The sequence below is a fragment of the Aulonocara sp. 'chitande type north' Nkhata Bay genome, linkage group LG15 (assembly GCF_057382095.1).
Source record: "Aulonocara sp. 'chitande type north' Nkhata Bay isolate Kocher_YH1m ecotype deep benthic linkage group LG15, A_spYH_male_GT1.1, whole genome shotgun sequence".
In the NCBI taxonomy this organism is placed as follows: Eukaryota; Metazoa; Chordata; class Actinopteri; order Cichliformes; family Cichlidae; genus Aulonocara; species Aulonocara sp. 'chitande type north' Nkhata Bay.
This window is the reverse complement of record NC_141358.1, coordinates 17404029-17413789: the sequence shown is the minus strand read 5'-3', so window position 1 is coordinate 17413789 and position 9761 is coordinate 17404029. Positions and strand designations below refer to the sequence as shown.

The 9761-nt window shown below is 48.6% G+C and overlaps 1 pseudogene; it reads right to left on the bottom strand.

Moving 5' to 3' along the window:
- Positions 1 to 378: 378 nt before the first annotated feature.
- On the bottom strand, positions 379 to 7166 carry LOC147312869 (uncharacterized; annotated as a pseudogene).
- Positions 7167 to 9761: the final 2595 nt, after the last annotated feature.

The following is a 9761-nucleotide window of genomic DNA, read 5'->3' as shown; positions in this document are numbered from 1 at the left end:
TGACTTCCTGTGTTACCCACGGTTTGTTATTAGGATAACACCGTACCGTCTTAGCAGGGGCGACCGTGTCCACACAAAAGTTGAGGTAGTCTGTAAGACAGTGTGTCGCCCCCTCTATGTCCTCACCATGTGGGCTCAGGAGCACATCCCAGTCTGTGGTGTCATAACAGTCCCTCAGAGCATCCTCCTTTTCTGGGGTCCATCTCCGGATGGAGCGCGTTGTGACCGGCTGCCTTTGGACGAGGGGTGTGTATTGTGGCTGTAGGTAAACCAGGTTGTGGTCTGACTTCCCTAGTGGGGGGAGGGGGGTGGCTCTGTATGCATCTCTCACATTAGCATACAGTAGGTCAATTGTCCTGTTGGTCCTTGTGGGACAATTCACAAACTGGTGAAAAGCAGCCAGAGTAGAGTCCAGTGTGGCATGGTTAAAGTCTCCAGATATAATAATGAAAGCCTCTGGGTTTTGTGTCTGAAGTCTTGCTGTGACTGTGTGTATTTTCTCACAGGCAGCTGTTGCAGCGGCCCTCGGAGGGATGTAGACACACACACAGATCACATGACTGAACTCCCGAGGTAGATAATATGGCCGCAAGCTAACAGCTAGCAGCTCCAGGTCCGGACGGCATACCAAAACTTTAACGGAGACGTGTCCAGGGTTACAGTATCTGTTGTTAACGTAGACAATGAGTCCCCCACCTCTGCTTTTTCCGCTGGCCTGCGTGTCCCTATCGGCTCTCACGGATGTGAAACCGCATAGGTCTACGTTAGCCTGCGGCGTTAGCTCGGTTAGCCACGTCTCCATGAAGATAAACAAGCTGCACTCACGGTATAGTCTGTGGTTGTTCAGAGCGCACAGTTCATCAATCTTATTCTGTAACGAGTTCACGTTGCCCATGATCACTGTCGGGATTGATGGTTTGAATCGCCTCCGGTGATCCGCTCTCCTCGTTCCAGCTTTGCAGCCTCTGTAGCTCCTCTTTAGCTCGGCCGGGATGTTGTGTCGCATGCCGGTCTGTCCCTTTGTTCTTAGTGCCAGCAGCTCCGCTCTCGAATAGATGAAGGAACTGGTTCCAGAAGTTTTAAAAAGTGCATTATCCATCTTGTATCGCTATAATATATATATATTTGTGGGAGCATTTCAAGTTGCTATATAACTGTTATGGCCCATATTTTAATAATATGTATGCATTAAGTCCATAGTAACTACATTAATTGCAAAAAAGTGCAATAAACTACAAAAAAATTGAAAATAGTTTTTGTTTTGTTTTTTACATATATTTCTACTTGGAGAAATTTAAGAGGTTTATCCCTTAAAACTTTAAATACAAAAAAGTTGCAAAAAATAGTTTACAACAACAGGAAATTTATTTTGAGTGTCTTCATAGTTTTATTTTGGAGATACACCAATTTTTATATACACTGCAGAAAAAACGAAAAAACAATCCTATGATGCAAATTTGCAAAGAAAGCAGCAGGTGCGTCAAAATAAACTATTTCCAGCAGTGCAATTTGAGTTCTAAGCATCTCAGAAACTATTCAGAAAAGTCAAACATGACCAGTATAGGTTTTTAAGGCCTACAAGTAAAAAACTACATTTCCGCGAAAATGACGTCACTTCCGGTTTCGGCCAGGAAATGGCGGACATGCGATAGTTCGCGCTGATGTCTGTTTCACTGTGGGAAGTGTTACGAACAGCTGATCGGATCGGCAAAGCGTGTTTCTGGAATATTATGTTTTTGTTCCTGCAAGCGCTTTTTATGCAATTTTTGCAAAGCTATATGTGGAAGGAAACCGTGACCGAGGACAAGCTGATGGCGTAAGATGTAAGTACAACTCCTCCGGTTTCATATACAAAACAAATTATTGCGCTAGCTTACACGGTTCAGGTTCTACAGGGATTTAAAAATAGTTACACAAAACGGAGCGTGCTGCTCTGACCGGATTTAAAGGGTTAACAATGACTTTAAAAAGTATTTTAAAATAGTGTGCAACACCACTGAAGTTTTTTTTATAACCTCTTTTCAACCAACGGCAGTCACTCTCCTCTCCAAATAACTTCTGCTTAGCTTTCCAAGCTTCCCTCAGGTCCTCTTAATCAGCGGTCTCCAACCTTTTTTGCGCCACGGACCGGTTTATGCCCGACAATATTTTTACGGACCGGCCTTTAAGGTGTCGCGGATAAATGAGGGAGGGGCTAATAATCGGCTCAGTCATTTTTAATGATCGTTGAAAGCCCAGATCGTAATCGTGATTAAAATTCGATTAATTGAGCAGCCCTAGTTTTAAGGTGTTGGAAAGAAATGACACCCACCTCTCCCACCAGAGAATTGTAGAAAAGGGGAGAGGCAAAAGGGGTACACTGTATTTATAGGATTGCATCAAAGAAGAGGAAGAAAAGAATGAGGAGGGGCTCTAACTGATAATGAACATAACTACAGGCTTGGAGGTCCTAAAAGTCAGGTATAAAAGGAACGGTTCGGGGGTTTAGAACACATTTTGTGTAATTATAACAAGATGTGATTTATGACACTGTTACATTCACCCCCCAAGAATTACACAAAATCCTAAAAAGTACACACACAAAAAATAATGAAATGTATAAATACACCCACAACAACAGATACAGTGGCCTCAAACAAATTCACATCACATATCCAATGAATTAGATCAGCAACATAGCTTCCTCCAAGGAGGATAAGACACCTGAGACCCGCTCGGCGCCTAGAAAGATCCCAGGACACACAATAGACAAAATGAGGTGCCATTTACACCACACAAAACAGGCCATAATATCTATGGGCATCACCATCAGACTGCACAACTGACAAAATACAATCGACTCTGTGCCTCTTATTATTCTTTACCAAAAACAATAGCAATGGACAACATACAGCAATAAACAAATTCACACATCGATAACCGCTGCTTGAACAGGTTCAACACCAAGGAGTGTTTCGAGTTGAGCCATTGATTCGATCAAGCGCCGAACTGGTTTAATGATTCTACCAAAACGTGTGGTAAGTCCCTAATCCAAGTCCACATCTTCGGGTTCAAGAGAATGAAAACTATGGGAGTCAGCAGAGGAGCCTGGGGAGGCTCCATCACCAGCCAGCCCACCAAGATCAGGAGCACCCATCATAGGAGGGGTCTCATGAACGCCATCTTCGACTGGGTCAGCGGCAGATTGCTGATGGATCCATGATAGTGTGCGGTCATCACACTCGCCAATGCTGGAGATGGAATCCACAGTACAGGTGGCAGGAGGTGCAGCTCCTGTGTCCCCAAAAGATGTCACAGACCCATCCAGGTCAGACTCAGGGGGGCCACTGACAATGCTCACAGCAGGATGTGCAGCATTGTCATTCAATGTTGTGTCCAAGGGCAAAAAGTTAACCAAGATGGCGCCGCGGATGGTCGCCCTGGTGCTTCAGTGCGTTACTTTTGTTTTGTTTTTGTGCATTTCTTCTGTGTCTGGGCACTCCTCTGGATATTCGTACACCAGAGAAGAGCTCCTTAACTACAGGACTACAACGCCTGTGGATTTATTTCCAATATTTGTCGCATCTGCGGCAGATTTACTGCTGACTCTGACCAGGAAAGCGAGACGCCGAAAGAGAGGGAAGCGAGCCGGCGCACTCGTGCGTTTGAGGAGACGCGGACTGCGAACCGCTCTTCCTGGGATCTTCCTTTCTAATGTACGCTCACTCGGGAATAAGATTGACGAACTGGCCCTGATGAGAAGCATGAACAGAGACTTTGCCTCCTCCTGTGTCTTATGTTTTACGGAGTCGTGGCTCAGTGAGAACATCCCAGACTGCGCGCTCAAACTGGAGGGCTTCCATCTGCTGCGCGCGGACCGGCAGGCCGCTCTCTCCGGTAAGTCCAAAGGTGGAGGTCTCTGCTTCTACATCAATAGTGGCTGGTGCACAGATGTGACAGTGATTGCTCAGCACTGCTCTTCCTCTCTGGAATATCTTTTTATCCACTGCAAACCGTTTTATTCTCCGCGGGAGTTTGCTTCATTCATCCTGGCCGCTGTTTACATCCCGCCAGACGCAGATGCGCAGGCAGCTCAGTGCGCACTCGCGGAGCAGATTCTCCACACGGAGCGGACATTCCCGGACTCTCTCATCATTGCTCTTGGGGACTTTAACAAAGCCAATCTGAGCCATGAGCTTCCAAAATACAAGCAGTATATTAAATGCCCGACCAGAGAGGAGAGGACATTGGACCACTGTTACAGCACGATCAGCGGGGCCTATCGCGCGGTGCCCCGCGCTTCACTCGGACTTTCTGACCACGTCATGATCCACCTAATCCCCGCGTACAGACAGAGGCTGAAGCTCTCCAAACCTGTCGTGAGGACTAAAAAACTGTGGAGCAACGAGGCTGTGGAGGAGCTTCGCACGTGTTTGGAGTCTACAGACTGGGACACAATGAAGGCTGCTTCTAACAGCTTGGACGAGTTTACAGACACTGTCACCTCCTATATCCACTTCTGTGAGGACAGCATTGTGCCATCACGCACCAGGGTGAGTTATAACAATGACAAACCCTGGTTTACTCCTAAACTCAAAAAGCTGTGGCTGGAAAAGAGAAAGGCGTTCAGAAGCGGAGACAGGGACTGCTACAGAGAGGCCAAGTACAGGTTCACTAAAGAAGTGGACATTGCTAAACATCAGCACTCTGAGAAGATGCAGCAGCAGATCTCAGAGAATGACTCGGCCTCTGTGTGGAAAGGTTTTAGGAATATCACAAACTACAAGCCTAAAACCCCCCACTCCACTGATGACTTGCTCTTGGCCAACACCCTTAACGACTTCTACTGTCGTTTTGACGAGCCATCAGGCAGCCTTCACACCTCCAACGGCCCCAACAATAGAGACACTTTGGACACTAATTCCCCCACCTCTCCCCCCTCCATAGAGCCATCACCACCTTCAAACCGTTCACCTACAACACCCCCCTCCTCACCCCACACAAAAGAGGATTTCACACCACCTCCTCCCACCACAACTCTTCATATTCATGAAGCAGATGTGAGGAAGCAGTTTAAGAACCTGAATGCTCGGAAAGCTCCCGGCCCAGACGGCGTGTCTCCTGCCACCCTCAGACACTGTGCAAACGAGCTGGCCCCAGTGTTTTCTGGCATTTTCAACTCCTCACTGCAGGCATGTCATGTGCCTGCCTGCTTCAAGTCCTCCACCATAATCCCTGTCCCCAAGAAACCTAGGATCACTGGACTAAATGACTACAGACCCGTGGCTCTGACATCTGTGGTCATGAAGTCCTTTGAGCGCCTAGTTCTCTCCCATCTCAGGACCCTCACGGCCCCCCTCCTGGACCCCCTGCAGTTTGCATATAGAGCCAACAGGTCTGTAGACGACGCCATCAACATGGCCCTACACTTCATCCTGCAGCATCTGGACTCCCCAGGAACCTACGCCAGGATCCTGTTTGTGGACTTCAGCTCTGCCTTCAACACCATCCTTCCAGACCATCTCCGAGACAAGCTTTCCCAGATGAATGTGCCTGATCCCATCTGCCGGTGGATCACTGACTTCCTGACGGACAGGAAGCAGCATGTGAGGCTGGGAAAGAATGTCTCGGACTCCCGGACCATCAGCACCGGCTCCCCTCAGGGCTGTGTTCTTTCTCCTCTGCTCTTCTCCCTGTACACCAACTGCTGCACCTCCACCCACCAGTCTGTCAAGCTAATCAAGTTTGCAGATGACACCACCGTTATTGGACTCATCTCGGACGGGGACGAGTCTGCCTACAGGAAGGAGGTTGAACGTCTGGTGTCCTGGTGCAGCCACAACAACCTGGTGCTGAATGCCCAGAAGACAGTGGAGATTATTGTGGACTTCAGGAAGCACACAGCCCCACTCCCCCCCATCATCCTGACTGACACCCCCATCACCTCTGTGGACTCATTCCGCTTCCTGGGTACCACCATCACCCAGGACCTGAAGTGGGAGCCCACCATCACCTCCGTCATCAAGAAAGCCCAGCAGAGGATGTACTTCCTGAGGCAGCTGAAGAAATTCAACCTGCCAACACGGACGATGATGCAGTTCTACACTGCAATCATTGAGTCCATCCTCACCTCCTCCATCACCGTGTGGTACGCTGGAGCCACTATCAGGGACAAACAGAGACTGCAGCGTGTTGTGCGCTCTGCTGAGAAGGTGATTGGCTGCAGACTCCCATCTTTGCAGGACCTGTACACCTCCAGGACATTGCGGCGTGCAGCTCGGATCTCAGCTGACCCTTCTCACCCTGGACACAGTCTGTTTGACCTGCTCCCCTCAGGCAGGAGGCTCCGGTCCATCCGCACCAGAACCTCTCGCCATAAGAACAGTTTCTTCCCCTCTGCTGTTGGACACATGAACAATAACCATATGACTGTCCCCGCCACTAACACATGAACTTACGCTGTGTTCACTGTATCATTCCATGTTTGGCACTGATCACCACCTGCACTCATGTATATATCTTTCAACGTAGCACTCTTAATTCTTACTCTCATGTATATATCTCATGTATATCTCATGCACATATCTTTCCACGTAGCACTTTTAATTCTTATCCCTACTTTTATTTTTTCCATGTCTATTTAAGTGTTATTTATGACACCATGTTTGCACTGAAGCACCGCAGCAATTTCTTAATGTTGTAAACCTGCTCAACATTTGGCAATAAACCCCATTCTGATTCTGATTCTGAAGGAGCAGGTTGTGATGCACCACACGCTCATGACCTTCTTTGTCTCTGATATGGCAGATGTGAAGACCAGGATCCAAGTCGACTACTGTGTACACAACAGGTTCCCATTTGTCAGAGAGCTTCCTTTTTCCTCTGACTCCCTTGTTTGCCAACAACACCTGGTCCCCTAGTGAAAGAGGCAGACCCTTCACCTTTCTGTTGTACTGGTCAGACTGGTGTCTCTGCTCCATCGTGCTGTGCTCCTGGGCTTGGAGCATGGCAGAGCGCAGGTCATCCATCAGTGACTTGACATAGGTATCATAGTCACAAATGGTGTCATCATGAAGAACATCCCGAAACATGAGGTCAACTGGCAACCTTGGGACCCTCCCAAACATCAGGTAGAATGGCGCAAAGCCGGTGGTCTCGTGTGCCGTACAGTTATACACAAACGTCATGGACTGTATCATCTGCGGCCATTTCTGCTTACATCTGGGGGGGAGGGACCGTAACATGTTTCCAAGGGTGCGATTAAATCTCTCTGTGGTACCATTACCCATGGGGTGGTATGGTGAAGTGTGGGATTTGGTAACGCCACCCAAAGCTCTGCAAGCAGCTCACTCTCAAAACTAGCTCCCTGGTCAGAGTGAATGCGCTGAGGGAAGCCATACACACAGAAGAATCCATCCCAGAGCTTTTTAGCAACTCTCTTAGCTGTCTGATCCGGGCATTGGAATACATGTGCTAATTTTGTGAAGTGGTCAGTAATCACAAGGACATCCACTGACTTGTTGCTGTCCTCAGCTGACCAGAAGTCAATGCACTCAAGTTCCAGTGGAGCACAGGTCTTAATGCTTTCCAACGGGGCCCTAGCTGCTGGCTCTGGGATCTTGCTGAGAACACACTTGTGGCAATTTCCCTCATGATCGCGCACATCCTTCTCCATATCATATCAGAAGAAACGTTGACGAGCCAAGGAGAGTGTGCAAGGTTGACCTTGATGACCAGCATTGTCGTGTATGCCAGACAGCACCACTTGTTTTAGGGAGTCAGGTACCACAAACTGGAATCTCTTGTGTTTGGTCAGTGGGTCCATCACAACTCTGTAGAGGACACCATTGAGGAATGTGAGCTTATCCCATTGTTTCAGGAGCCGCAACGTTTGTTGGTTCTCATGACAGCACTCACGTCTGGAGGGTCTGTGCTTACGCTCAAAATAGCAGGCTACTCTGGAGATCACAGGATCCCCTGTTTGATGAGACAGGAGATCAACATGGGATAGCGCATGAGAGACATCACAGTCAGGTGGACTAATGGAGGTCAGATGACCAGCGAGGGATGTTGCACGCTGGCGAGAAGCAGACTCCCACTCACAGAGGGAAGACATGAGAGAAGACACATCATCAGTTGACAGAGACACATCAAGTACAGCAGAGGGTGGAGCACTGCATATCGATTGAGGTTGACAGGTCAAACGGAAGGCATCTTGGACACTGGCATCTTTCACATCACTGACTTGCCCTAGCAGCTCAAGGTAGGGCTCCGACAGGAGGCGCTGGGCCAAAGGCCTCACAAACGGTTCCCTGCTCAGGGTGTCTGCTACGATGTTCAGCTTCCCAGGAACATATTTGATCTCAAAGCAGTATGGTGCAAGCTTAGAGACCCAACGCTGTTCACAGGCATCCAGCTTTGGCTTAGTCAGAATGTATGTGAGAGGATTGTTATCAGTCCAGACAGTGAACCGGTGACCCTTGAGCCAGTGGCTGAACTTATCACACACAGCCCACTTCAGAGCCAAAAAATTCAAGCCGGTGTGCAGGGTATTTGGCCTGACTGTGGCTGAGAGACTTACTAGCAAAGACTATAGGTCTTGCTCTCTCCTCACCAGCTGGCACCTGGGATAAGACAGCACCCAGCCCATCCATGGAAGTGTCAGTTGAAAGGATGAATGGCCTCTCAAAATCAGGATGTCCCTCAAATGCCTTCTCGCAAGCAGGAGTCCAGTCTTGAGGGGTGAGCTTGCGAAAGGTTCCAGGTTTCCGACTCCCATGGCAGCCTTTAGTCCTCTTCTGACTGGCAGTTAGAGCAAAGAGTGGCTTCGCAATACGAGAGCACCCTGGAATGAAATGCTGGTAAAACATCACCATGCCAAGGAAGGATCTCACTTTCTTCTGAGAAGGGGTGCAACCGTCACCATCCATAAGGTCAGTCTTTTGAAAACTGGCGATAACCCTCACTTTATCCTGATCAACCGAGACACCATCAGCATCCACGACATGACCCAAAAACCTCACAGAGCGTCTGAGAAAGTGACATTTTTTCTGTGCCAGCTTCAGATTGCTGGTCCTCAGGCTAGAGAAAACAATCTCAAGACGTTTTAGGGCCTCCTCTTCTGAAGGTGCAAACACCAGCAGGTCATCAAGATAACCCAGGAGGCTGGAAAAGTTCAAGTCACCAAAGATGCTGAGCATCATCCGCATGAAAGATGCTGGGCTGTTGCATAGACCCTGGGGAAGTCTGTTGTACTCATACAGGCCAAGAGGTGTAGTGAAAGCCGTGTACCGTCTGTCAGACTCATGGAGGGGAACGTTGTAGAACCCGGATGTGAGGTCCATGGTGCTGAAGAAAGCATTCCCACCAAGGGCAGCAAGACAGTCAGCCTGATGGGGCAGTGGGTGAGCATCCTTAACGGTTTTGGCTTTGAGCCAGCGGAAGTCAGTGCATATCCTCAAGTCACCTGTCTTCTTCCAACCCATTACCAGTGGCGAGGCGTATTCGCTGGTGGACTTACTGATGATGCCTTTCATCTCCATGTCTGACAGCACCTCTCGCAACTTATGATAGTGAGCCAGGGGTACTCTGCGATAGGGAAGCCTGAAAGGGTGGTCGTCAGTGAGGTGGATATGATGGACAAAGTCTTTCGCCTCACCACAATCCAGTTTGTCTCAAGAGAACACATCTTGGTAAGTCAACACAAGCTTCACCAATTTCCTCTTCCACCCATCTGACACTTCGCAGCCCTCAATGTCAATATCAGCCAACCCAGCGTCTTT